A 23,570-nucleotide genomic window follows, 5' to 3' on the forward strand; every position below is an offset into this window, starting at 1 on the left:
TCCAAACAGAGACATGCAAAGACTTCACTGGCAAATGCTTGGTGTGATGGCAGAAAAGAAATCCACTGTGGGGAACAGCCTGAGAGTAAGCATGCTGTCAGCTGAGGCCAACAGCAGGATGTCAGGTCATAAGGGATATATATTTGATTTGCTTTCATTGGGGTGGTGGAACAAATAACCTGAAAACAAAATTAGTAAATCAAAGAGAATAGATTTCAGTTCAGCTCAGTCACTCAGTCATGTCTGACTCTTGGCGACTCCATGGACTGCAACCCACCAGGCCTCCCTGTCCATCACCAACTCCCAGAGCTTACTCAAATTCATGTCCATCTAGTCGGTGATGCCATCCAACCATCTCATCCCCCGTCATCCCCTTCTCCTCCTGCCTTCAATCATTCCCAGCATCAGGATCTTTTCCAATGAGTCAGTTCTTCACATTAGGTGGCCAAAGTATTGGAGCTTCAGCATCAGCCCTTCCAATGAATGTTCAGGATTGATTTACTTTAAGATTGACTGGTTTGATTTCCTTGCAGTCCAAGGGACCCTCAAGAGTCTTCTCCAACACCACAGTTCAAAAGCATTAATTCTTTGGTGCTCAGCTTTCACTATGGTCCAACTCTCACATCCATACATGACTGCTGGAAAAACCATAGCTTTGACCTTTGTTGGTAAACTTGTCTCTGCTTTTAAATATGTAGTCTAGGTTTGTCATAGCTTTTCTTCCAAGGAGCAAGCGTCTTTTAACTTCATGGCTGCAGTCACCATCTGCAGTGATTTTTGGAGCCCAAGGAAATAAAGTCTCTCACTGATTCCATTTTTTCCCCATCTATTTGCCATGAAGTGATGGGACTGGATGCCATGATCTTCGTTTTTTGAATGTTGAGTTTTAAGCCAGCTTTTTCACTCTCCTCTTTCACTTTCATCAAAAGGCTCTTTAGTTCTTCGCTTTCTTCCGTAAGGGTGGTGTCACTTGCATATCTGATGTTATTGATATTTCTCCCGGCAATTTTCATTCCAGCTTGTGCTTCATCCAGCCTGGTATTTCCCATGATGTACTCTGCATATAAGGTAAACAAGCAGGGTGATAATATAGGCAATATAGACGTACTCCTCTCCCAATTTTGATAGACTTCAAACAATATATTTAGTATGAAATAAAGGAGAAGGAATTCCTATTTCTTAAATTAGGATTCATTTTCTTTTTACAACTACAATTGTAATCTGATTTGATTGTAATGCTTTTCTAGCCTTTCTCACTATAAACCCAAAAGACTGAATTAAATTTCCAAAACTGAACAACAAATAATGATGAGAGGAAACAAAACTATGAGAGCAATGTCATTTGCTGTGAATGTGCACAAATGTTAACACGGAGAAATCAAATGAAGGCTGAAAAATAGCATTCAACTCCAAAAATTCAAACTGTGGGTTTCACAGCTGTCTTTTGTAATTAAAGACAATGCTATTCAAGTAATTTTTATCCATGCATGTAGGTGTGATTGCAAAGAGGAAGTGGGGAGTCTCTTCCAGGTGGCTCTGATTAAAAAAAAAAAAATGCATCCTGTGCTTTGTGGTTGGAGCTCTCACTGGGATTTTATAAAGTATCTCTTCCTGATTGTAACAGTTTAAAATCAGCCCATCCACTTCCTTTTGAACTAGCAGTCCATATCAATGCCTCAGTGTTTTACATTCTGTTGGTTTTTCTAACCACTTCCCCAAGTGGGGGTGTACAAACATAGATCCCTAAATCTCGCAGCCACCCCAGGCTGTTGCCACGAACGCAATTTGGCCAAGTTGTTCTGCTGTTGACTTGACCCATCAGTCTTCTGGACCATTTGCTTGCATTGGGTTTTCATTATGGACACACACTAAAGATCTCCAGTGCAAATTTCATTTTGGGAGGACTGACGAAATGCAACCTCACGGACAGGATGACAATGTATCACAGGAGCACTAAATCTGAAAATAATGAACAGACGCATTACTTTGAAAACAGAAACCAAGTGGACATTTCCTTTACACAACACTTAGAGACAAACTAAGGGGGCCTCTTCCTTCCCTTATCCACCATGAGCTCCGTGGGTGCAGGGACCTTAGCTGCTTTGCTTAAGACTGATTGAGTTAAGCCATATGAAGCGCTTTCGATTGGTGTTGGGATACAGGCGCTGAATAAACTGAATTCTCAGCACCTGGCATATATACATATACGCACACACACTATATATATAAATACATGCATTAATATATATTGGCTAGAGGAATAAAGAAGGAACCAACTTCAGCGGAATTCCTATTATCCCACCATTAGAAAACAATGATTATGACCCCAAAGTTGAGGATCGTAATTATCATGACACGTATCCACAAACCCACTATGGGGCGCAATAATTACCAGCGTGTTGCATGGGGAAGGGGTAGAGAGTCTGGAGAAAAGAGGCAACTCTTGGTGAGTTCCCCCAAAGCTTTAGGACAATACAGTCCTGTCCTCCAAGGAATCAAAAAAAAACCAACAACAACAACACAGCCCGGCTCTCTGATCGCCTTCCAGCCCTGCAGAGGGACCTCTTCCTAAACTTCCACCCCCAGGAATTTTCCCTTATCCCGGTTTCAAGGGGCAGGGAACAACCGGAATCTTTGTCAGGTCCTCCGCGCCCCGCCCCCTCCCCCAGAGCCCCACCCAGCCTGACGTCCCCCTCCCCCACAAGCGGCCCCTGCTGCACCCCGCCGCTCCCCTCCCTTCTCCCCCGACTGCCCAGGCCGTCGGCGCGCACCAGGCCGGGGGGGAAGGGAAACCAGAAGGGAAACCACCAACCCCGCGGCAGCGGCGGTCTCCGGGGGCTAGCGGGCCGGCGAGGGGGGGGCGGAGCCTGGCGGAAGGGGGCGGGGCAGGCAGCTGCTAGCGCTGCGCCGGGACTGTTGGGCTAGCGGGCCCCCGACCCCCAACCGCCAGCTGGCCCCCCTCCAGCGCTGCCTGACGAGTTTCTCGCCCCCTGGCCTCGCACCGCCTGACGGAGGAGGAGTGGCCCGCCCCGGGCCGGCCGGCGGCGGGCGTGAGGCCACCTGGAAGGGGTTGGGGGCGCCCGAGGGGCCGAGCATCCTCCTCCTCGGCCCGCCGGCCCCCGCCTCCTGCTTTCCCTCCGCCCGCCTGGCCGCCCCGCCCCGCCGTGACCCCCGGCCGCCTCCGGAGCCCGACGCGGTAAGTGCGACTTCCTCCTCGGCGCCGGGGAGGGGGCCGCGGCGGGTCGGCCGTGCACCGAGGCCCGCTCCCCGCCCCCACGCGACCCTCCTGCCGGGCCCTCGGAGAGGCGGCCCCGGGCGTCTCGCTCCGGAGGGTGGGCCAGGCGGGGACCTCCCGGGGCTCGAACCGCGGTCCGGCCTCCCGCCGCTCAGTCGCCAGCCCGGAGCGGCGTTTGGGCCGCTCTCGAGTTATGCAAAGTTCTAGACGCGGCGTTTGTGGCCGGTGGGCTGCGGCGTGGGCTGCTATCCAGAATCAGTGCTTCCTCCCCCTACTCTTCTACCAATAAAACTTAACTGGAAACCATTCTGGATTTTTTTTTTCCCCTCGTTACCCTCAGGCTACCATAAGCTAAGTTTCTGAGTAATTGCCTCACCCTGGGAGTGTGGAAAATAAGAAAGAGACTTTTATTTCAAGAAAAACCAGCGTGTCTGGTTGAAACTTTCTCAGAGATTTAGGCATTTCAGTTCTGGTTGAAACTTTTTCATTTAGGCATTTCACAGTCGTACCCAGAGATCAAAACATGACGAAGAAAGTTTGGTGTATTAAAGAGTAAAGCATTTCTGCCGTCTTTATTATCGATTCATTAAAAATTTTTTTTTAATGATACATTTACAAAATTCACAGTACAGAAGAGATACGCTGTCTCGCCCCACCCAGCAGTATTACCAGTTTCTTGCGCATTTTTCCAGAGATAATGTATATGCCAATGTCTTTGCTTTAAAAAAAAAAAAAAAAAAACGAAAGTGTTGTGTATTAAGTGCCTAGCTGTTACTGGTACCCAATAAATGGCAATTGTCCTTCCGTTTAAAAAACAGTTTAATAAGTCTTTTTGGTTATTAGACCGCTGAAAAACCAATAATGACCTCCTTTGGTTTTAAGCATAGTGAATATGACTGTATTGTAAATGTGTATGTTCTGTTGGCTTCTCAAAGCTGTATGAATACTTTTACACAAAGGTGACACTGATATTTCGGGGTACTGGGACAGGTAGGGAGAAATCAGTATGAAATTGTAAGAAAATAGAACTTGATGTGTATAATAGTTCCAAAAATGATTTAAAGCAACGTAATGTCCATATGGTACTGTGGGGTGAAACAAAATTAAATAAAAAGTTGAAGCAGAGCAGGGAAAAAAGTCAAGGGTAAGATAACACCAAGTGCATGAGATCCTGTACTAGAGGCGAGTCACAGTTTTGGCTCTGAACATCGCTAGCAGCCAGGGGGAGGAGAGAGAGAGGAATAAAGTAAGTTTCAGTGTATTTCAAATTCTGAGATAAAAACAGACCAATTCTTCTGCCTAAGCCCAGCATTTTCCAATAATTAGGCCCGAGAGGAATGGTTTCTCATGGGGCCTAATTAAAAGAGATTGTTGTGATGCAGTTGACAACATTTTTAAGGTATCTACAGAAACTGATGAATTTTGGATAACAATGTACTTCAGTATAGAGCAATAGTAAGACTCTAAAGTTAAGTTCTGTAAAGGCGTTAAGCCTTTCATAATGATCCATTCATAACGTGTAGAGTTACCTAGAATAGTATTTCCCAAACTGTATTCTGAGGCATGAGAAATCAGTAGTTTATTTCTTGAAATAAGATTTTAGCTTAAATAAGTTTGAGATAACTGGCTTAAACAAATTTCAGGGTTTTTTTTCCCCCTCAGTTTCTTGGCTAATGTTAGTTTACTTTCGTAAAGGGGGCTGTATTGTGTGACCTTCTCCAAATTTATTTGATATGGACCACGAATTGAAAACCACTGAACCTGTAGAAGTGGGTGGATTGCTTATCCTTCAAGCAGTCTTTGTGAATATTTCTTACAGCTGAGATTTGATAAGAATGAGAGAGCAAAGGGCCTGAGGTTTACCAATTTATTAAGAGCCAAAGTAAAGATAAAAGTCAGGATTTTAAAATGTGTGTATGTGCTCAGTTGTGTCAGACACTTTGCGACCCCTTGAACTGTGATCTGCCAGGCTTCTCTGTCCGTGGAATTTCCCAGGCAAGAATATTGGAGCGGGTTGCCATATCCTCCTCCAGGGGATCTTCCTGAGCCAGGGATTGAACCAATATTTCTTTGTGTCTTCTGCATTGGCAGGTGGGTTCTTTACCACTGCGGCACCTAGGTAGCCCAGAATTTTAAAATATTTTACATCAAGGAAAAGGCTAGTTTCCCCCAGAGTTCTTTTACAGTTGTTCTGCAAATTGCCTGTTGGACCAAATGATCTCTAGAACTTCTTCCTGTTGTTCTGTGCTTCAAGGAACTTGGGATCTTGAATTAAACTAGGTTTAGGCAAGTAGAACCCCTTAAAGGATGATTTTAATTATTCTTGGATATAGATACAGTATTAATATTTGCTTTTTATTCCAAACACTACTGGCACTATTACTGTCAAACCTGGAATTCTGTAGCTATAAGGCATCTTGGAAAGCATGATACATAATGGAAAGGGATTTGGAGCCAGAAAATCTGGGATTGTGCCATTAATGCACAGGGTTGTTTTCCAGTAAGTTTATGAACCTCTCTGAATCTGTTTCCTTATTTGTAAGATTAGAATGATGACAGTATGCAGTTCATTAAATGAATGTTGAGAGTCTAATAGGTACTGAGTAGTGGAAAAACAGCTTTAAGAGTCCAAATGAAATAATGTATCAAGAATCCTTTATTATAAATTATTTCCATTCCTGAGTATAGATGGCAAGAGTTTGAACAGCAAGAAATATCCTATCCAAATATATTTGGCCTGTGAGTTTCAGATAGCAAGTAGTGAGAGTTGAGAGAATGAGGGATTAGTCCAAAATTTTGACTCCGCTCAGTTCTTGTGTTTGACTTTGGAGACTTAGGATAATAACTTAGGAGACTTAGATAATACTTTCTATAAGAAAGTATTCTATAAATCAGTTGTCCCCATCCTTTTTGGCACAGGGATGGGTTTCATGAAAGACAGTTTTTCCACAGATGGGGCAGGGTGCGGGGGGCGGGGTGGGGGGTGTTGTCTTAGGATAAGTCAGGCGCACTACATTTATTGTGCACTTTATTTCTATTATCACTGTATCAACCCTGCCTCAGATCGTCAGGCGTTAGATCCCAGAGGTTGGGGACACTCTGCTAGAAATGATTCAATACTATATAAAATGTTACCATCCTGAAGATAAATTGAGGGCCAAAGGTATTCATTGTCTTCATTTATTTGGTAAAAAAAAAAAAGACCCTCATATCTTAGTGGTTTAAAACAACAAAAGATTGTTTCTCAGTCATGCTAAGTGTCCAGTTAGGGTCAGCAGGAGCGCTCTGTTCCAGTAGTCATTTAGCGCCCCAGATCGTCAGAGGCTCATCTTAACACCTGCTTCCACATTTATTAGGCAGGGAGAAGGATGTGATAAATTGCACATTGGCTTTTAAAGACTTTTAATGACACACATAACTTCCACTGCCATTTCATTGGCCAAACAAGTCATATGACTGCAACCCAACTTCAAGGAGGAGGGGAAATGTAATTCTGTCTTGTAACCAAAAAGAGGAGAAGGGGACTAATCTTGGGATGGTCTTTTGGACTACAGCTAAGCAGACTTTATAGTTCCATGAGTTAACATAGTCTGAATAAATCAAATCCAAACCATGTTTTTCAGTATTCTATTTAGGGAATAGAAAACAGTGTTTCTTTGTGTATATGTAATCATAGAATTATGCTAATGAGAATTATAAAGAACATTTTTTATTAATTGGAACTGAAGTGCTTTTGGAAACTCCCAATTAGACAAAGTGTTTGGCCAAGTGAACTTCATTGTTTTTTAATTATATGTCCATTCAGTAAACATTTGTTAAATGTGGTATTGTATGAGGCCCTGTGTTAGATCCTATGAGGGTAAAAAGCTGAATGGGAAGTTTATACCAACAGAAAACAGCTACAATTGAATTCTCTCTCTCCTTTTTTTCTCTTTAAAATAACATAAATAGAATCTTCTAATATGATAAAACTTGGTTATGTATATCTACATCATTACACTTTGCTTCTAATCATCTTTTTGGTCATAGGGATTATTTGGTGACGTTATAGAAAATTAATTAAAGCAGAAAGAGTGTTTTGTTAGAAAAGTGATACAGCTGTCTGTCAAAGAATCCAAGGGCAGGACGTGAGTTGCTCAGAGGCAACTGGCATCTATAGCAGAAAGTTAGGAGCTGGAGCTGCTTTTCCTCTCCATATCTATAATTTCTTGCCAGTGTCTCTTTCCACACATACACTTCATTCCTCTTTGTTGGCTGGCTTTCCCTGTTCTGCTCTTAAATGGGTGCGTTTAACCTAAGAGTTCACACACTTGAAACGAATTAGAGCCTTTGGCCATTTCAGAAGAACTACTTTTTTTCTAAGTGCCACATCTTGGTTAGTTCTTAAGGTAATTTACTATCAGAGTCTGGAAATGATCGAGTTGGCCCTAAAGTATAACAAGTTAGGATAATTGACAATTTTGTAATAGAGAGAGAAGCAGTTCAAATAGCTTAGGATGAAAGAAACCTGTGATGTCCATGAAAGTGCTACTACATAATTAACATCAGCTGGCAAATCTGGTGGGACAGGAGAATAATCAGGATAAGAAGTTAGAACTGGAGCTGACTTGTAGCAACAATATCCCCTCCCAGAACACTGGCAGATGCCATCTCCATTGTAATACTGTCAGCCATCTCTCTTCCCTCTCCCAAGGTACAGATTACTGAATTGTCTAATGCTTATAAATCACGTACTTCTGATGCTAATACAGGGCTCCCTTGTTTCTTCCCATGACTAATAATGCAGGAAGACTGCTTTTCTATTCCTTTCTATCCTTCAAATTGGTCTAGACAGTCTCCTTGGACATTTTACCCTTTAACATGCTATTGCTGTATTTCTCCACCAACGTAACCTATTTTTATTGTCAATAAATTTCCATTCTTTTTCTTTAAACTGTGTACTTAGCTTTTCTAGCAGAGTTTCCTAGCCATTCTTTACCTATGCAATGTCTCTGTTCATTTGAGTTGAAAAACATCCATAGCTTCACCTCAGCAGATGGCTGAAGGGATGGACTGTGGAGAGGTATATGTTACCTGGAAGAGGGCATCCCCAGGAGAAAAGAGTAACAACAGAGGAAGGTGAGTAAAAGCTGTGTATGAGATTAGGTGGGATTTATCAGGGCTGTATGTTAGGCTAAAAAAGGCAAAAAGAGGAATGAGTTTAGGTTCAGATTGTAGAACATCTGCAACCTCATTTAAGACATTCTTAACAGTCTTGTTGCTGTGGAAATGATTGGGTTTTCTTGGGTTCAGACTTATAAAACTGCTGTAGGCTTGTTTACTCAGAAGATATCAGACAGGAACCACAGCTGGCTGGCAAGGCAGCATCACATGTTCCTCATCAGTGCTTGTGATCCTCACAGCAGGCCATGTAAGCAGTTTATGGAGCCACCTGGGAGACATCTCCCTACGTGAAAGCTTAGGTGCTAGGAAACAAAGCTCACATCAGGTAGGTCCCAGAGCCGGCTTGGCTTAAAACACCTCATGTCCCACAGGAGACATTGTCTCTTATATGACTCCATAGATTTAACTTCAGGGTCCCCTCAAGGGATGTGCCAATTTCAAGAGCTATCACACCTAGGAAAGTCAAAGCCATGGCTTCTTGTGAGGTATTTATAGTTCATTATAATTCCTCTGAGTCCAGATGCAAATTTACTAATCAGGGGGATCATTTTTACTTGAGGAATGTTGCCAGGTAACATAGTTAACATACCTCCTTCATTAGATTGCCAAGGAAGTAGAACCAAGAGAGTTAACTGAAGGTTGGTAGTAGAAGAGAAAAAGATTTTACCCACACTTGTCATTATCCACAGTGTCTTCCATAATCCTTTTCATTTGGGAAGTATTCAGTAATACTCATTTTGTTAACTTTAATGTTGTATGTTTTAACTCTTTTCATGACAGGAAGTATGAGATAGAGGGAAATAGAGAAGAGAAAGGTAAGGCTGGAAGGTAGGCCGGGACCATTAGATCGTCAAAAACACTAAATTCCATACTAAAGAGCTTGCCTTTTATTTTTGGGGGGGGCAAGGGGTGAGGAAAGTTTTAACTAAGAGTGATGGGATCAAGAATTAAACACTTTGAAAGGTTAACTTTGGCTCTAGTATGGAGAGCAAATTAGAGATTTAGATTTGAGGACAGTTGGCTCATTTCTACTAAACCTGCCCTTTGGGCAGAGAGAGCTCTGATAAGCAGAAAGAAGGGATACTCAGTTCTGTGCTCTGCAGAGTTTAGAATTACTGGACAGATTCTGCATGGTACATTGGATGGAGGGGCCAAACCACTCATTTTTCTAAGTTTATTTGCCATCCCCTCTCCCAGCTTGGAGACTGGGAGTTTGAGAGAATGGCTCTGAACTGCCTGAGAACATTGGGTTAACACTAAGAAATAACCCTTGCTTCCACTGGTTTCCACTGATCACCATGTGACTCACTTAGATTGCCTTATTTTGCTTTTTACTGGAATTAAATTATAAAACAGTCATTTGTTGGCTTTTTCTCTTCTTTCCTTTTTGTTTTGTTTTTTAGTTCTTGGTTATAGGTCAAGCCAGGGAGTTTCTTTAATGGCTAACTGGTTTGACATTTGTAGTGATTAACCATTTCTAATTATAAGCTGTTGAGAAACATAGTGCTTTACATTTTTCTCCTATTGTTTACACTGACCTTTTTACCCTTTCCTTGCAGAGCTTAACACTGTTCTGTCTAACATAAAATGCAGTTTGTAAAATCTGATTGGGGCTACAACAGAGTCAAGTTAATCTGTGATTGACACATTGTGTTCCAAGAACTCAGGCAGTTTTGCTTGATTATATTAGTGTCTCAAGAGTACTGATTGCTCACTTTTTTCCATCACTGTAAAGCTACAAACAAGACAGAAACACTTACTGAATTTTGTTCGAGTCAGTAAAAAACAAAATTATAGCTATCCGGATTATTACTTTTTATGGCACATAAGATAGCTATGTGCATACCAAAAATACAGTATCTGGCAGGAAGTTAGCAGTGGTTTGTCATCATATTTATGGTATTAAGACGTTCATGCTTATGTCATAACATATTCACAAAATCAGGAGTGGGCAGCAAGGAAATCTTTTTTACCTGTCACAAGTCAAAGGGCTATTTAAAAGTAAATATTTTGTTATAATTGGGCTTCCCTTTTAGCTTGGTTGATAAGGAATCTGTCTGCAATGCAGGAGACCCTGGTTTGATTCCTGGGCCGGGAAGATCATCTGGAGAAGGAAATGGCAACCCACTCCGGTATTCTTGCCTGGAGAATCCCATGGACAGAGGAGCCTGGCACGCTGCAGTCCCTGGGGTTGCAAGAGTTGAACACTACTTAGCGACTAAACCACCACCTCTGTTTTGTTATAATTATGCCATAATCTTCAGAATATCAGTTGTGATAACTTGTATAGATAAATTGGGGATACAAAGTCCATAAAATATTAATTTAGCTGATTTTTTAAATGTTACTTGCTCTTCTACTGTCTTTAAGTACTGATACAGTTGAGAGATGAAAAGGTATTTTTGATATTAATGTGGGTCAGCACTTCATCCTATGAGAATTAGTGACAGGTTGGCAGGGAGCTTAAGTGGGGCAGACTCTGTGAGGCATTTGAACTTGGTGAATAAATGCCCCATTGGCACTTAATAAAGTTGAACTTAATAGTATATTGTTACATTAGGAGTGATATGTTAAGTCTGTTCTCTGGCTGTCTTTTAATAGCTAACCTTGATAACCTAGATATCAAATCAACTATACTCTGAATCTGCTTCCCAGTTTGGACAATGGTGGTAATTACCTACTCTACTTCTCACAAGGTAGTCATGAGCTGCAAATGAGAATACCTAAAAAACAAGAAGCAGTGGGGTATCCTTGACTGTACAGTCTTTACAATCAGTCCTGGATTCAAATTGAGCCCTGCTACTCACCATTTATTAATATATGTAATCTCACTTCATTTTGTGGCCTCATCAGTTCAGTTGCTTAGTTGTGTCCGACTCTGCAACCCCATGGACTACAGCACACCAGGCTTCCCTGTCCATCACCAACTCCCAGAGCTTACTCAAATTCATGTTCATTGAGTCAGTGTGCCATCCAGCCATCTTATCCTCTGTCGTCCCCTTCTCCTCTTGCCTTCAGTCTTTCCCAGCATCAGGTCTTTTCCAGTGAGTCAGTTCTTCGCATGAGGTGGCCAAAGTGTTGGAGTTTCAGCTTCAGCATCAGTCCTTCCAATGAATTTTCAGGACTGATTTCCTTTATGACGGACTGGTTGGATCTCCTTGCAGCCCAAGGGACTCTCAAGAGTCTTCTCCAACATGCAGTTCAAGAGCATAAATTCTTCAGCGCTCAGCTTTCTTCACAGTCCAACTCTCACATCCATACATGACCACTGAAAAAACCATACCTTTGACTAGATAGATCTTTGTTGGCAAAGTAATATCTCTGCTTTTTAATATGCTTTCTAGATTGGTCATTGCTTTTCTTCCAAGGAGCAAGCAGATACGCAGATGACACCACCCTTATGGTAGAAAGCAAAGAAGAACTAAAGAGCCTCTTGATGAAAGTGAAAGAGGAGAGTGAAAAAGTTGACTTAAAACTCAACATTCAGAAAACTAAGATCCATGGCATCCGGTCCCATCACTTCATGGCAAATAGATGGGGAAACAGTGACAGACTTTATTTTTGAGGGCTCCAAAATGACTGCAGTCTCCTCATATATAAGGGTAAAAGGGATGAACCCTGTTTCCCAAGTGACTGTAACAACCAAATGCCACATTCAGTATAAAGTGTACACGTTACCTTGCACATTTACACATTCACAAAATGGTAGCTGCTGTTACAAATTAAAATTCTTTCTCGATACTTGTACATGCTACTTCCTGAATCCCATTTAACTGAAGAGAAAACCAAAGATGGAGGAGATGAAGTGATTTGTCCAAATTGTGTGCTAGCTGGTGAGAGGCTTGGTTATTGGCTCAAGTTTTTTCTGCTGTGTCACTTAGGGTACCATTAATAAGTGATTATGTGGGGCAGTGAGAGCAGAAAAATCCACACCAGCTACCTCTGCACTGGCTCATGGCTTTAACCTAATGCACTTTCTTCCCTCTGTAAAATGTACCTACTGATCCTGAAGACTGAGAGATCAGTCATGGCTGAGTAGGTTGCTCCAGGGCAGACCTACACGATTTTGTGCTTACCCACTGAGTTGGGTACTTACTGAAAGTTGGTTGTGTTTATTCACAAACCTGTTTTTACTATAAAACATTAATAAACATGTAAATTAATGGGAGTGTAAGGAAAAGACTTTTTTTATTCTTGAAAATTAAGTTGACTGCTTTCGTATATCGTCTCAATATAAAGGAAACAACAAATTTGCTATCAAATTTGATGAAGCCTGGAAAACTGTAAAAGAGTAGGGGGAAAATCCTCAAAGTCCAAAGCAAAGCCTGTCAAAGTGTTCAAATCCATGGTCCAGCTAACTGGTTCTTTAGGCTATTAGAGATTCTCAAGGAATCTCCAAACCAGACTTCAACAGTATGTGAACTGTGAACCTCCAGATGTTCAAGCTTGTTTTAGAAAAGGTAGAGGAACCATAGATCAAATTGCCAACATTCGTTGGATCTTAGAAAAAGCAAGAGAATTCCAGAAAAATATCTACTTTACTGATTATGGCAAAACGTTTGTGTAGATCACAACAAACTGTAGAAAATACTTAGAGAGTTGGGATTACCAGACCACCTTACGTGCCTCCTGAGAAATCTGTATGCAGGTCAAGAAGCAACAGTTAGAACCGGACATGGAAGAACAGTCTGGTTCCAAATTCAGAAAGGAGAACATCAAGGTTGTATATTGTCACCCTGCTTATTTAACTTATATGCAGAGTACATGAGAAATGCTGGGCTGGATGAATCACAAGCTGGAATGAAGATTGCTGGGAGAAATATCAATAACCTCAGATATGCAGATGATACCACCTTATGGCAGAAGGTGAAGAACTAAAGAGCCTCTTGATGAAGTGAGAGAGGTGAAAAAGCTGGCTTAAAACAACATTGAGAAAACTAAGATCATGACATCCAGTCCCATCACTCCGTGGCATCTAGAAGGAGAAACAATGGAAACAGTGACAGACTTTATTTTCTCGGGCTCCAAAATCACTGCAGGTGGTGACTGCAGCCATGAAGTTAAAAGACGCTTGCTCTTTGGAAGAAAAGCTATGGCTAACAGCATTAAAAAGCAGAGTCATTACTTTGCTACAAAGGTCTGTCTAGTCAAGGCTATGGTTTTTCCAGTAGTCGTGTATGGATGTGAGAGTTGGACCATAAAGAAAGCATCAACTCTTTGGTGCTTTTGAGAGTCCTTTGGACTGCAAGGAGATGAACCAGTCCATCCTAAAGGAGATCAGTCCTGAATGTTCATTGGAAGGACTGATGCTGAAGCTGAAACTCTAATACTTTGACCACCTGATGTGAAGAACTGACTCATTGGAAAAAACCCTGATGCTGGAAATGATTGAAGGCAGGAGGAGAAGAGGACGACAGGATGAGATGGCTGGATGGCATCACCGACTAGATGAACATGAGTTTGAGTAAGCCCCGGGAGTTGGTGATGGACAGGGAAGCCTGGCGTGCAGTCCATGGGGTCACCAAGAGTTGGACGCGACTGAGCGACTGAACTGAAGGAAGTAAGGAGCCCACACTGGAATGTAAATTAACTACATCACTAAGCATAGTGTTTGGAGAAGGCAATGGCAACCCACTCCAGTATTCTTGCCTGGAGAATCCCAGGGACGGGGGAGCCTGGTGGGCTGCTGTGTATGGGGTCGCACAGAGTCGGACATGACTGAAGTGACTTAGCAGCAGCAGCAGCAAGCACAGGGTTTGGATCCACTGACATTTTTTTCATGGTAACACTTTCTCCTTGAAGGAAGCAGTGCATTAATTTATGTTCTGGCACATGTCTTGTGGTGTATCTTCTTGTGTATCTAGTGGTGGATACACCACTGGTCTAATGGATTCGATATTCATGCTCTTTCAGAAATGCTTTTAAGTTCTCTCTCCATTTCTGGAAGCCATAAGTGGAAATCACAGATGGTGGGTCGTGGTGGGCATGGCTTATGCAAGAAAGAGGACCCAAATTCAGTAGGAGACCCATAGCAAATATGTGGCATTAACCCTATATGAAAAGATTTGTAAATGAATGTGCATTTATGTGTTTTAACTTGAAATAAAATCTTTAAGAATATGCAAATACAATTTTTATGCTTACTAACTTTTTCATTTAATGGAGCAGCTATTGATTTCATCCAACAATGGGGCTTTTATTATACTCAAGAGTTCCAGCTAACTAGAAATGTATCTTTGACCTCTGCAGTTGTCAGGATCCTGTGCTTGCCCCTGTATATTTTTACCATGCTGTATTGCAACTTTAAAATTGAAGGTGAATTCCTGTGTTGCAATTCATTACAAAACTGTAGTCCTTTTTGCAGCCTTCATAGAGTTTCCAGTCCAGGGAAGAAAGTAAACATTAAGTAAATAATTTCAATGAAATTATTAAGTTATCTGAGCAAGTAGTTGGGATGCTATGTCATCACATAGCAAGGAGGCATAATTTAGTTTAAAGGTTAAAATTTACCCCACTTAATCTTTTTTACCTTGCTGTTAAGTAAGTAAGATCACAATGCTTTTAGGGTACAGCAGGAAATAAAATCCTTGTGTTAAATGGCTATAACTATGAAACTAGTCTTCATTTTCTGTGTATATAAGAGTTTCCAACTTTGAGTTTTCAATCTACCATGTAACTTAAAAAGTTAAACTAAATCTCTTAGTTTGTTATAGGTGAATTTAAGTTAAATACGTATTTTTAATTTTATTGATTAATTGGAAATATTTCCCAAGTATTTTTAACAGAGTGAAAAACTTAACATTGTGCTAGAAATTTAATTTTGTATTTCAGACTGTATTTCTAAGCTTATTTTCATTACAAGAGAAATTTTGATGTCATGTGTTTTTGGTAACTATTGGAAAGAATGCAAAGATAATCAGTGTTAACAGCCCAGGATATATCTATCCAGGCTTTAAATTTCTGGTTTCTTAAATAGATTGCAGATTAATTTTAAACTATAAGCTAAACATGGGCTTACCAGGTGGCTCAGTGATTAAGAATACACCTGCTGATGGAGGAAATGCAGATTCAAACCCTGGGTTAGGAAGATCCCCTGGAGTAGGAAATGACAACCTGCTCCAGTATTCTTGCCTAGAAAATTCCATGGACAGAGGAGCCTGGCAGGCTACTGTCCATGGGGTCACAAAAAGTCTGACATGACTGAGAGACTGAGCATACATGCAGGAAAATAGGATTCTAGACTCCATATTCCTAGCTATTGGGTTGCTAAATACATAATTAAAGACAAATTTGTCTAAAGTCACTCAATCTTACTGAAACTGTATCCTTCTTATATATATCAGTTCAGTACAGTTCAGTTGCTCAGTCGTACTCTTTGCGACCCCATGGACTTGCAGCATGCCAGGCCTCCCTGTCCATCACCAACTCCCGGAGTTGACCCAAACTCATGTCCATTGCTCCAGTACTCCTGCCTGTAAAATCCCATGGATGGAGGAGCCTGGTAGGCTGCAGTCCATGGGGTCGCGAAGAGTCGGACATGACTGAGCGACTTCACTTTCACTTTTCACTTTCATGCATTGGAGAAGGAAGTGGCAACCCGCTCCAGTGTTCTTGCCTGGAGGATCCCAGGGACAAAGGAGCCAGGTAGGCTTCCGTCTGTGGGGTGGCACAGAGTCGGACACCACTGAAGCAACTTAGCAGCAGCAGCAGCAGCATCTCCATTGAGTTGGTGTTGCCATCCAACCATCTCATCCTCTGTCGTCCTCTTCTCCTCTCGCCTTCAATCTTTCCTAGCATCAGGGTTTTTTCAAATAAGTCAGCTCTTCGTATCAGGTGGCCAAAGTATTGGAGTTTCAGCTTCCACATCAGTCCTTCCAATGAACACCCAGGACTGATCTCCTTTGGAACGGACTGGTTGGATCTCCTTGCCGTCCAAGGGACTCTCAAGAGTCTTCTCCAACACCACAGTTCAAAAGCATCGATTTTTCGGAGCTCAGCTTTCTTTATAGTCCAACTCTCACATCTATACATGACTACTGGAAAAACTATACCCTTGACTAGATGGGCCTTTGTTGGCAAAGTAATGTCTCTGCTTTTTAATATGCTGTTTAGATTGGTCATAAAATTTTTTCCAAGGAGTAAGCATCTTTTAACTTCATGACTGCAGTCACCATTTGCAATGATTTTGGAGCCCCCCCAAAAAATAAAATTCAGCCACTGTTTCCACTGTTTCTCCCATCTATTTGCCATGAAGTGATGGGACTGGATGCTATGATCTTAGCTTTCTGAATGTTGAGCTTTAAGCCAACTTTTTCACTCTCCTCTTTCACTTTCATCAAGAGGCTCTTTAGTAGTTCTTCACTTTCTGCCATAAGGGTGGTGTCATCTGCCCTTATATCTGAGGCTATAGATATTTCTTCCGGCAATCTTGATTCTAGCTTGTGCTTCATCCAGCCCAGCATTTCTCATGATGTACTTTGCATATAAGTTAAATAAGCAGGGTGACAATATACAGCCTTGACATACTCCTTTTCCTATTTGGAAACAGTCTGTTGTTCCATGTCCAGTTCTAAATGTTGCTTCCTGACATGCATACAGATTTCTCAGGAGGCAGGTCAGATGATCTGGTATTCCTGTTTCAGAATTTTCCACAGTTTGTTGTGATCCACACAGTCAAAGGCTTTGGCATAGTCAAGAAAGCAGAAATAGATGTTTTTCTGGAACTCTCTTGCTTTTTTGATGATCCAGCGGATGTTGGCAATTTGATCTCTGGTTCCTCTGCCTTTTCTAAAACCAGCTTGAACATCTGGAAGTTCACAGTTCACATAGTGTTGAAGCCTGGCTTGGAATTTTGAGCATTACTTTGCTAGCATGTGAGATGAGTGCAATTGTGTGGTAGTTTGAGCATTCTTTGGCATTGCCTTTCTTTGGGATTGGAATGAAAACGGACCTTTTCCAGTCCTGTGGCCACTGCTGAGTTTTCCAAATTTGCTGGCATATTGAGTGCAGCACTTTCACAGCATCATCTTTCAGGATTTGAAATAGCTCAACTGGAATTCCATCACTTCCACTAGCTTTGTTCGTAGTGATGCTTCCTAAGGCCCAGTTGACTTCACATTCCAGGATGTCTCGCTCTAGGTGAGTGAGCACACCATCGTGATTATCTGGGTCACGAAGATCTTTTTTGTACAATTCTTCTGTGTGTTCTTGCCACCTCTTCTTAATATCTTCTGTATCTGTTAGGTCCATACCATTTCTGTCCTTTATTGAGCCCATCTTTGGATGAAATATTCCCTTGGTATCTCTAATTTTCTTGACGAGATCTCTAGTCTTTCCCATTCTGTTGTTTTCCTCTATTTCTTTGCACTGATCATTGAGGAAGCCTCATCTCTCCTTGCTATTCTTTGGAACTCTGCATTCAAATGGGTATATCTTTCCTTTGCTTTTTGCTTCTCTTCTTTTAACAGCTATTTGTAAGACGTCCTCAGACAGCTCTTTTGCTTTTTTGCATTTCTTTCCCATGTGGATAGTCTTGATTCCTGTCTCCTGTACAATGTCATGAACCTCCATCCATTGTTCATCAGGCACTCTATCAGATCTAGTCCCTTAAGTCTATTTCTCACTTCCACTGTATAGTCATAAGGGATTTGATTTAGGTCATACCTGAATGGTCTAGTGGTTTTCCCTCCTTTCTTCAATTTCAGTCTGAATTTGGCAATAAGGAGTTAATGATCTGAGCCACAGTCAGCTCCTAGTCTTGTTTTTGCTGACTGTACTTCTGCATCTTTGGCTGCAAAGAATGTAATCAGTCTTAATTCTGTGTTGACCATCTGGTGATATCCATGTGTAGAGTCTTCCCTTGTGTTGTTGGAAGAGGGTGTTTGCTATGACCAGTGCATTTTCTTGGCAAAACTGTATTAGCCTTTGCCCTGCTTCATTCTATACTCCAAGGCCAAATTTGCCTGTTACTCCAGGTGTTCCTTGACTTCCTATTTTTGCATTCCAGTCCCCTATAATGAAAAAGACATCTTTTTTGAGTGTTAATTCTAGGTCTTGTAGGTTTTCATAGAACCAACTTAGCTTCTTTAGCAGTACTGGCCAGGGCATAGATTTGGATTACCGTGATATTGAATGGTTTGCCTTGGAAATGAGCAGAGATCATTCTGTCGTTTTTGAGACTGCATCCAAGTACTGCATTTCGGACTCTTCTGTTGACTATGATGGCTACTCTATTTCTTCTAAGGGATTCTTGCCTGCAGTAGTAGATATAATGGTCATCTGAATTAAATTCACCCATTCTAGTCCATCTTAGTTCGCTGATTCCTAAAATGTCGACATTCACTCTTGCCATCTCCTGTTTGACCACTTGCAATTTGCCTTGATTCATGAACCTAACATTCCAGGTTCCTATGCAATATTGCTCTTTATAGCATCGGGCCTTGCTTACATCACCAGTCACATCCACAACTGGGTGTTGTTTTTGCTTTGGCTCCATCTCTTCATTCTTTCTGGAGTTATTTCTCCAGTGATATCCAATAGCATGTTGGGCACCTACCGAGCTGGGGAGTTCATCTTTCTGTGTCCTATCTTTTTGCCTTTTCATACTGTTCATGGAGTTCTCAAGGCAAGAATACTGAAGTGGTTTGCCATTCCCTTCTCCAGTGGACCACATTTTGTGTGTGTATATATATATATATATATCATATATATATGTATATGTGTTAGTTGCTCAGTCATGTTGAACTCTTTGCAACTAACACATATAAGGATACAGTATCCTTCTTACTTAACCTATTTATGTTAATATTAGCATTTGTATAGTCACCTCCGCTTCCCGCATAGTTCAATCAGTAAAGAATCTGCCTGCATTGCAGGGGACTGGGGATCGTTTCCTCGGTCGGGAAGATTAGCTGGAGAAGGAAATGGCAATGTACTCCAGTATTCTTGCATGAAGAATCCCATGGACAGAGGAGCCTGGCAGGCTACAGTCTATGGAGATGCAAGAGTCCGACATGACTTAGCGACTCAACCCCCATAGCCATCCATGTTTGAAAATGTTGTCATCTTTGACCTCTTCCTATCCATTTGACATGGGCATTTTATAAGGCCCGACCCTGTAGTAGGTTTTAACAGCCACTCCCCTTTCAGATCTCATTGCCTCTAGCCAAGGTTACTATCCTCTTACCTCAAAGAGTTTTCTAACTGATTTTCCCACCAATGGCATCTTCCCTTACAAATCCATTCTTCACTTGCCAAATTAATTTTTTTGAGGCATACTTCAAAATTCTCAACTCAAGAACCTCATCTTTTCCCAAATAAAAGACATATTTACTCCTTGATAATTAGTAAAGGTTTCATTGAAAACCCTCTTCTGCTGTATTTTAAGACCTTTCAGATGAAGGTGTGTGCCATTAATTTTGGAGAAGGAAATGGCAACCCACTCCAGTATTCTTGCCTGGAGAATCCCATGGACAGAGGCCATTAATTTAGTCATTTATTCTTTGGTCTAAATTCAGGAAATGTTTGAATGTTGTGCACTATACAAGTTGTTAGGAGTATAGTGACCCCTGCCCTGATGAATTTTGCTATTTTCTCATCTTTGAGTTCTTTCTACATATAGCACAGTTTATTGAGTTTATATAATTACAGGATTCTTTTTTACCTTTATAATGTTTGCTTTTATGAGTTTGGAAAAGAGGTACAGAGTATCTACTATATTTCTGAAATTAAAGTTAAAATGAAATCTCACATCTTTCCTGATCTAGGTACTTAATGAACATTTTCTGATATCATACATTTTAAATTTTTAGTGGAATTAAATGTCTTCAAATTGTTAAAATAAGCCAAATTCTGATAAAAGACTTAATTTAACAGTTTTAAAAGTATCCTAGAATTACCAAACTTTAAACGTTTCTTTGAAATCATATGCTGTAACTTATTTTAGTTGAGAGGAAAACTGGGGAGGTGAAGTGCTGCTGAGTTAGTACAGTAAATTAGTTCTTGATGTGTTTTATGCTATATATATTACTGGTATATAAAACATATACCATATATATGTTTTATGACATATGTATATTTAGTATATATTAAAACTATAGGAATAGATTCATTAAAATTGATTATTCATAAAACAAGCACTGTTGTTTGTGAAAACTCCATGTGCAGAGAGATTTGTGTAATAGTGATTACCCATATAAACCAGTTACTGGATGACTATAATTTGAATTGCTGAGTGAAGCCTTAGCTTTGAAAGCCACACTGTTGAAGTGAGCTCATCAGCAGTCTTATCTTAATGACATCTCAGTGTTGCTATTGTCATATTGAATAACTTCATCTTATAAATTCACAAACTAACATTTGAGCAGTTTTGAAGCAGAAGTTGCATGTGGATTCTTTAATTACATTTTGAGAAATGTATTCATAATTGACACATCTGTTTTAAACAATGTGTGACACTTTGTATCTCAACTTTAAGTAAAGCAAAGTTATTAAAACAAGAAAGAGTTACAGTATAATTTGATAATCAATTTGAAAAAAAGTGTTACATCGATCTGAAAAGACATTTGTTGTTTAGCCAATAGATGTCAAAGTGATAAAAATTTTTATACCCAGAGAACAAAATAGAAAAAAAGAAATTCATAGAGTAATATGTTGTGAATTTTCCTAAGTTGAAAAAATACTAAAGAGGTTTTCTCACCAGCAGTAAATGTTTTCTAATGTTCTTTTTAACATTCAATTCTTAAGTTTATTTTATAATTCCAGAAGTGTACATTTCAAGTGTAAGTCTTTTATTATTGCTCTTATAGTTACTGGATTCATTCATTCATTAGAAAAATACTTATTCAGCACCTGTCTTTCAGATACTGTTCTAAGTGCTAGGTACAGCTGTGAGCCAAAGCTCTACTGCAGCTAATTTAGGGAATAAACATCTAATATGCTTGATGGTGACAAGTGCTATTAAAAAAAGGAAGAGGGTCAAGGAGATAGAGTGATGATCAATCTAATTTTTATGTGTAACCCTTGCAAACCATTTTAATAATTTAAGTGTAATGACTTTTAATGTGTATTGATCTTTCATCAGTAATTACTCTAAGAAGTACTTCTCATCAGAATTGGATAAATTTTTGAGTGAAACAATATGATATTGTATAGTAAAATTTACTGTGGCAGAAGAAAAAGTCTTATTTAAATTAACTCTGAATTCCATGCCATGAAAACATTAATGCCTAAGTTTACTACATATTTTTCATAAGGAAAATATTTGGCCCAAGAATTCAGTGTTAACACTGGGAAGTAGTCCTATAGACCCTTTTCTATCATGGTAACTGTAGCAAGCTACTTTATCAATAGATAACCTTTAATAGATGTTGTTAAAGTGAAGATTCTTTTCCCAAAATATATACCCAGGCTTAAGCTTAGGCAGAAATTGTTAGAGACCTAGCTATGAAGGATTTTTCAGCAAATTCTGTCTTTCAGGAGGATTTTCCAACTTTGCTTACCTAAATTCTCTACATTTGTCATTATTCACTTCTGTTCAGTTGTTCAGTCATGTCTGACTCTTTGCGACCCCATGAATCGCAGCACGCCAGGCCTCCCTGTCCATCACCAACTCCCGGAGTTCACTCAAACTCATGTCCATTGAGTCGGTGATGCCATGCAGCCATCTCATCCTCTGTTGTCCCCTTCTCCTCCTGCCCCCAATCCCTCCCAGCATCAGAGTCTTTTCCAATGAGTCAACTCTTCGCACGAGGTGGCCAAAGTACTGGAGTTTCAGCTTTAGCATCAATCCTTCCAAAGAACACCCAGGACTGATCTCCTTCAGAATGGACTGGTTGGATCTCCTTGCAGTCCAAGGGACTCTCAAGAGTCTTCTCCAACACCACAGTTCAAAAGCATCAATTCTTTGGCACTCAGCTTTCTTCACAGTCCAACTCTCACATCCATACATGACTACTAGAAAAACCATGGCCTTGACTAGATGGACCTTTGTTGGCAAAGTAATGTCTCTACTTTTGAATATGCTATCTAGGTTGATCATAACTTTCCTTCCAAGGAGTAAGCGTCTTTTAATTTCATGGCTGCGGTCACCATCTGCAGTGATTTTGGAGCCCCCAAAAATAAAGTCTGACACTGTTTCCACTGTTGCCCCATCTATTTGCCATGAAGTGATGGGACCAGATGCCGTGATTTTGTTTTCTGAATGTTGAGCTTTAAGCCCACTTTTTCACTCTCCTCTTTCACTGTCATTACCCTTATTCAATTTGACATTTAAAATTTTTCTTGTATCAATTATTAGAGGAGAAACTACAGAATTAAATAAAATAACAGAATTAGATCTTTTAAATATTTTAATGGTCATGTTGTCCTCTTCCTAAGTTTTACTTTTTCTTTGATTAAACTTGCTAGAAGGGAAGAGATTTTTAGAGCTAGGTCTCTAATTCTCTCTTTTTATTTCTTAATTGTTTAGTTTTACCTCTATATTATTTCATGACTCCTCCTAGAGGGGTTTTCAACTTGAATAGATGGCTTAGTGCATGTCTTTTCTTTCCTTTTAAAATAATCGATGCATTTAGAAAGTCACAGTCTTACAGTAGAGGAATTATCCCACCTACAGTGACTATCCAAACTGTCCACTATGCTTAGGTACCATCTGTTTTTCTTTTATCAAAGTCTTACTTTTTTTGTTCCAGTGCTCCCACCTACAATAATCAGTCTCACCTTCCTGTTGGATCATTCTCATCGTTCTAATATATTCTATATATTTTTAAATCAACAAATACGTAGACAAAATAGATCCATTACCTTGATTCCTCTCAATTCTTCCAGCCACTGGATCATCAAAAAAGCAAGAGAGTTTCAGAAAAACATCTTTCTACTTTATTGACTATGCCAAAGCCTCTGACTGTGTGGATCACAACAAACTGTGGGAAATTCTGAAAGAGATGGGAATACCAGACCACCTGACCTGCCTCCTGAGAAGCCTATGTGCAGCTCAGGAAGCAACAGTTAGAACTGGACATGGAACAACAGACTGTTTCCAAATAGGAAAAGGAGTCCGTCAAGGCTATATGTTGTCACCCTGCTTATTTAACTTATATGTAGAGTACATCATGAGAAATGCTGGGCTGGAAGAAGCACAAGCTGGAATCATGATTGCCAGGAGAAATACCAA

General features: G+C 40.5%; 1 protein-coding gene across 1 annotated transcript in view; it reads left to right on the plus strand.

Moving 5' to 3' along the window:
• Window positions 1-2,741: 2,741 nt before the first annotated feature.
• KLHL5 (kelch like family member 5) overlaps window positions 2,742-23,570 on the plus strand; it is a 92,613-nt gene continuing 71,784 nt past the window's right edge. The window contains 1 exon segment of the mRNA XM_070372271.1: window positions 2,742-3,196. The gene's annotated coding sequence lies outside the window, so the exon portion shown is untranslated.

The sequence above is a fragment of the Bos mutus genome, chromosome 6 (genome assembly GCF_027580195.1).
Source record: "Bos mutus isolate GX-2022 chromosome 6, NWIPB_WYAK_1.1, whole genome shotgun sequence".
Lineage (NCBI taxonomy): Eukaryota > Metazoa > Chordata > Mammalia > Artiodactyla > Bovidae > Bos > Bos mutus.